Consider the following 6,000-nt stretch of genomic DNA (forward strand, 5'->3'; position numbering starts at 1 on the left):
CAGCCAAGCCATCTCATACCTTGCCGGGGTACGAGACATGAACATGACATGAATGGATCCAATAACCCGCAATGGGTAAACATGAAGGAATAGTCCTAACTGGGCGGAGCGATCCTTATCCTACGCTAGCATACGTAGTTTCAGGTATTAAACCTTCTCGGTAATCTGTGCAACTACCAAAACATGAACATGGATATAATTGGCTTAGTATCCCATGAATTATATAAACATGATTGTAAACATGATTTGTGATTGTATTATAATATAGTATAACTTGTATGAAAACATGGAAGCATGTAGAAGCTCATAAAAATAAACACAAAAATTCATATCTTGCATTTAAGAACCTATGAAATGCAAAGTGTGGGTTTTCATAAATTACGGACAGATTCTCAATAACCAAGAGGGAATATTAAGCACACAATAACGAACTATTAAAGCATACACGGTATATCATGGTACATGTACTTAGGGTTATCATGAACATGTCTAGAACCCTAGTTTTGGTAAACTTTCTTATAATCATGGAAGAACGTGGCGTGGGGAAGAACAATGTTGTTCCTACACGTAGATAGAAACCCTACATACTTATTAATGCTCCAAAACTTGTAACTAATGGGCTGAACTCGGAAAAGAATCCAAAAGCCTTAATCTCGAATCCCTTAGATGGGTTTTGTTGAAAACCCTAGGTTAGGAACAATGGATTCTTGTTTAGAAATCATGGATACATGTTAGAATTCACTTGAAAGGCTTGGAATAGGCTTACCTCAATGTATCTTGATGGTAGGAAGAAAAGAACTTCATGCTAGGGCTTGAGAATATGAAAAGTGGGATTCAAAACTGAAGTCTCGAATTTATACTATCTGCTGAAGCGGGGAAAGTACGAGCAAAATGTACGCCCGTATAATCTAGGTGTACCTCAAGTGTCAAATTCCGTAAAACCACGATTTTTAGTTTGTGAGGTACGTGATGAAAATTACAGCCCGTACTTTAAAGTACGTCCCGTATAAATTGTACGGCCAAGAAGTACGGCCCGTACATAAATGTACGGCCCGTATATTTTGACGTAAAATGTACTTTTACCATTCCAAGGGGAATTTTAATCCAAACACTTCCCGTCATGGTTTCTAAGTCTCGAATCATGAACGTAACTCAGTTAGGAGGTATGAGGTGTTATAGATGGGTTCCATGCAACAAAGAAGGGGGGAAAGGAAAATGGCGGTTAGAGAGCACCTAGACTTAGCAAATTTATTAACAAGAATTTAAAGAAGAAAACACAATTGTATAGGCATGTATACGTATATACACATCAAGTATATTTCTTACACTTAGCAAGGTAAACAAGTAATAGATAAAGGCCCAAACAGCAAAGAATTCAGAGAGCATGGGCCCAGATAAGACAACATAAAGGGACAGAGCCCAATTCAGTAATGATGATAGAAAAACAAAGGAAGTAAGCCCAATTTGGAGTAAAATAAAGGAAAACAAGCACAAACCATTATCCACAGAAATCTTTAAGTCCAAATTCGAAAGATATTCCATCGATATACAAGATATACCACTTTATATACACAAGGAATCTATAAACTGTGTGTATACCATATATATATATATATATCCTATGTATACTATGCAATAACAAACACTCTTGGCACTTCAATTATCCTCCTAACAGCCTTTTAATAGAAAAAGCTTTCTTTATACATATGTTCATGGTCTTAAATCCCCTTTTTAAAGATCTGATTTTAAGCAAGTGATTTTCACTAAAAGGACATAACCCTGACCACAATACCCAACATACCCATGAAGAACAGCATAACTACAACTCCTCTAGATGAGATATGAAAGTCGTAACACCAGTTACACTCCTTAAATCAATCACCACTTATTCAGGCTATGGCATGAGTATTCTACTTCAAGATAAGCCAAAATCTAAAGAATAATGTCATCATAGGATCCTAGATTGAGGTACAGAGGAAACATACAAATTATAAAGGCAAGAAAATGGACCATAGCAAAGCAACAACCACAACAGGTCATGTAGGTTAGAAACGTTTATTCTAAACACCAACAGAAAATCTCAAACCAATATACATATTTTTCAGACAACATATGAGATCAAAGGGAATGAGGGAAAAGGATATGCAAAGATTCATACTTGAAGACACGAACCTAAACAGCCTCCTAGATGAATCACCTTCCATAGAACCTTTATTTCAAACAAACTCAGCAAAAGAAGCACACTCTTACTCAAATGGCAGTGTCAATGGAACTATGTGGATAAACATGAAGAAAGGTAAGTGTTACAGCAGTAGGGTCATATATGATCAATATGCAAGACTCAAGTCATTATCTAAAACAAGAAATGTCCTCTTTCTGGCCAAGTACATAGACAACAAAACATGGAAATGACCTTGGCAATATTCAGGATATCAAGAATAAGATGCGTATAGAAAACCAAGAAGACACAGAACCAAACAACTGCGGTCCTGACCTTACAACCATGTCACTTAACAAATTATCCTTTTTACCCAAGGCCCTTTTTCTTCTCTCATCAAAGTCTTAGAGGGTCCCATGAGACATAACTCAACATGGAGGAATCCCAGCAGCCTAAAATTAATAGTAACAAATCACGAGTTTTAGTAAACTCAAATCCTTTCCTTACTTCTTTCTAGCCCTAGGTAAGTCACATCCATGCCTTGTCATTCCTAAGTGACAACCTCTCAATCTTTTAACTTTAAGTGACTTAAACAGATCCTCTTTCCCATTTTTAAAAGAATGTTTTCAGTTAAAGATGTCTTCAGTTCAGTCTAAGCTAAATGACTCATATGCTTACATATATGGAGGGATAAATTTTATATAGTGAACATGAGACCAAACACCATGAAGGACTTAATATAAAGACTAAGGCAGGATAGCATATATACATGCACAAGGCTCAAATTGAACTCAAAACAGGGTCACTTAGTCAAACCATGGGATCATATTAACACACATATATGACATGCTCATGTCTAGACTCACTTATCAACATTATATGAGAAACACAAACAAAACAGTATTCCAAAGGGTCACAACTAAACCAAGACCCAAGCAAACACCTAGCAAAGGAACTTTTCCACAAATGCACATATGAGTGATAGTCAAAGCATCTAGGTGGTATCTTATTTGAATCAATAGGCTAAACATGAATCAAACATAGGTTTATTATGGGATATAACTGACTATGGATTGAACCACTTCAAACAAGCACATAATTGGACAATTTTCACTTTGAATAAAACTTATAAGCATACTAATAATCAGATAGACTCATTTTGACTCATATTAGGTTGATATATATATCACATTGATACATCAAAGAAAACAACAAACCATCATATGTAATTCATAAACCGGTCTATATTAACAACTAACATCAACTAGACTTAACTTAAGGCTCATAAATCAACTAAATCACAAACTAAAACAGGGAAATATGCTAAGCAAACACGCAAAGCCCTATTACCTAAAACTTTTACATAAAAACTAAATAAATATACAAACATAAACAAATCAAGGAAAAACAGGATTGAAAGGAGGATTATGTAGCCAAAAATGGTAGCGATGATGGATAAGAAAGAAAGGAATGGGGCAGCGGTGCTAGGGTTTCACCTTGGAAACCCTGGTCTCAACAAATAAGACCTTAGAGGTCTGTTTTGTAACGACCTGTTTGGCCGTTACGGTACTTCTGACCTTGTTGACTATCTGTCCGGACTTCTTAGCTTATATTAGACTTGCGAGAGCAGGTAGTACGATTTTCGAGGTCATCAGATGAAAATTAGATTGGTTTTTGTGATAATAAACCTTAAAGCGAAAAATGTTTGACCCAAAGTTGACTTTTGGGTAACGGACCTTTTTCAGAAATCCATCAATTCTGAGAGGTCCGGATGGACATTTTTGACTTATCGATATATTCAGTTCGCTTCCCAACAAAATTAGAGTGTATTTTGGGATTTGGGTTGGAAAGTTGGTTTTGGGGTATATGGGGTTGACTTGGTCAACAAGACCCCCATTGGGAAATCCGAGGCCACGGGTGAGTTCATAGCATGTTTTTATGTATGAATGCATATTTATTTTGTATCTGTAGGGCCTCGGGTGATAGACGAATTTCGAGTTGAGACTTGTGAAACTGAGTAACTTTCTGGTGTCTGATGCATCGCCATGGAAACACCAGGATCGCGACAGCGGTATCGCTACAGCGATAGCCCTACCGCTATAGCGGCGTAGCGAAATTATGAGTGACCGCTGGGGCGGTTATGTCACCGCCGCAGCGGTTCCGCCGTGGCTAGCATCGGACCGCCGTAGCAATCGTCCGACGGAACTTAAATGACTTAAATTCTTTTTCAAACCCTATCACTCCTCATTCATTACCCTCAATTCTAGAGCTATCTTGGGAGAAAAACAAGAGATTCTAAGACAATTCTTCATTGAAGTAAGTTCATCTAACCCTATTTTTCATTTATGATTCATAATCCACCTTAGAAACTCCTTAATTCATGCTAGAGTTTTCCCATATCATAAGGATTAAAGAGGGTTCTTGGGGATTCTTTCTTAAATACTTTTGGTTATTAAACCTTGATTTGTTGATGGAATAAGCTTATAATAGTATGGAATTGATGGGTAATAGCATTATAAACATGATTCCTTCATTATTAGTAATCAATTTGTGAATTTGAGAATTAGGGTTCATACCCAAAATTGAGTGTTTCTCTTTAAATATGATTTTAGCTTAATATTGAGTTGTTTTAGAAATTGATTGGTGGGTTTTATCACTTAGACTTGAATTGCATGTTTCACTTTCAAATTTCCCATTTTGCCCTTGTGGGCCCATTTCCCCAAATTCCATAGGCTTAAGTTGACCAAATTAGAAGCCTAGCAATATGGCTGTTCTTCATTATTTCTAATCTAAATTACGTTATAAATAGACCCTGGGTATTTGGAGGCATTGAGGAAGGGCAAGGCGCTCGTGTGATTTGTTGGGATTCCTGTTTGGCACTCTAAGTAGGTTATGGCTTACCTTGTTGGTTAGACTTTGGTTAGCGACTCGTATGTAGTATTAGGGAATTGTTGGAGACATCATATGAACCTTCGAGTATGAAGTTGGGATGAAATTCTTAGGTTGGTACTGTGGTGTGACTTGTGTGTTCGGGCACGTGGCCTATAGAATCCCTAGGTTATGCTTGACTTTTATTATGTAAATTGGTGGTTTTACGTATTATGGAAGACTGGTTAGAAGGAACGGATTCATATGATACTTGTACTATGATGGTTGTACTAATATGAATTGACTGGAATCCATATGTTATTTATGATACTCTCATTGCATCACATACTTTCTCATATCCATAATATATAGATTTTGGTCTTGATATTGCAAGATGGTGACGACGGAGGTAAGTATGATTTATGCGACATTGCTATATTTGCGTAGCCATCTCTATGTTGTGTGACACAGAGTGGTTAGCAACGATTTGGATGGAGAAGTCATTCTAGGCTGTGAGATACGGAATGACGGTACATGGACTTAGTGATCCCCCATAGGTCATGACTGTCGAGAGGTGGACATCATCCCCCGGAGCATGTGTGTATCATTGCATTGCATTACACATGCATTCATAGTATATGTCCTTACTGTCATTTGGATTACTATTGATCTTCAGTGATATTTGAGTTATTGGGTGAGTATTTGGTTATGTTTGGACTTGTGAAATATTGAGACATTGCTTGGTGATTGATTGTACTTCTTGGGTTGTTAATATGTATTTGTCTGTGAGCATGATTATCTTTCTGTTTCCTTGTTTGCATGCGTGATCTAACTATTTTCGGCCTATGATGCTTACTCAGTACCATGTTTTGTACTGATGCTACCTTGTTGTACTCTTTTTATGTGTGCAGAGTTCGCTGTTGGGAAGACTTCCATACCTCGCGAATGATCCCGAGACGACGCTCCTAGAGTTT

This window comes from Lycium ferocissimum, chromosome 4 (genome assembly GCF_029784015.1).
Source record: "Lycium ferocissimum isolate CSIRO_LF1 chromosome 4, AGI_CSIRO_Lferr_CH_V1, whole genome shotgun sequence".
Taxonomy (NCBI): Eukaryota; Viridiplantae; Streptophyta; class Magnoliopsida; order Solanales; family Solanaceae; genus Lycium; species Lycium ferocissimum.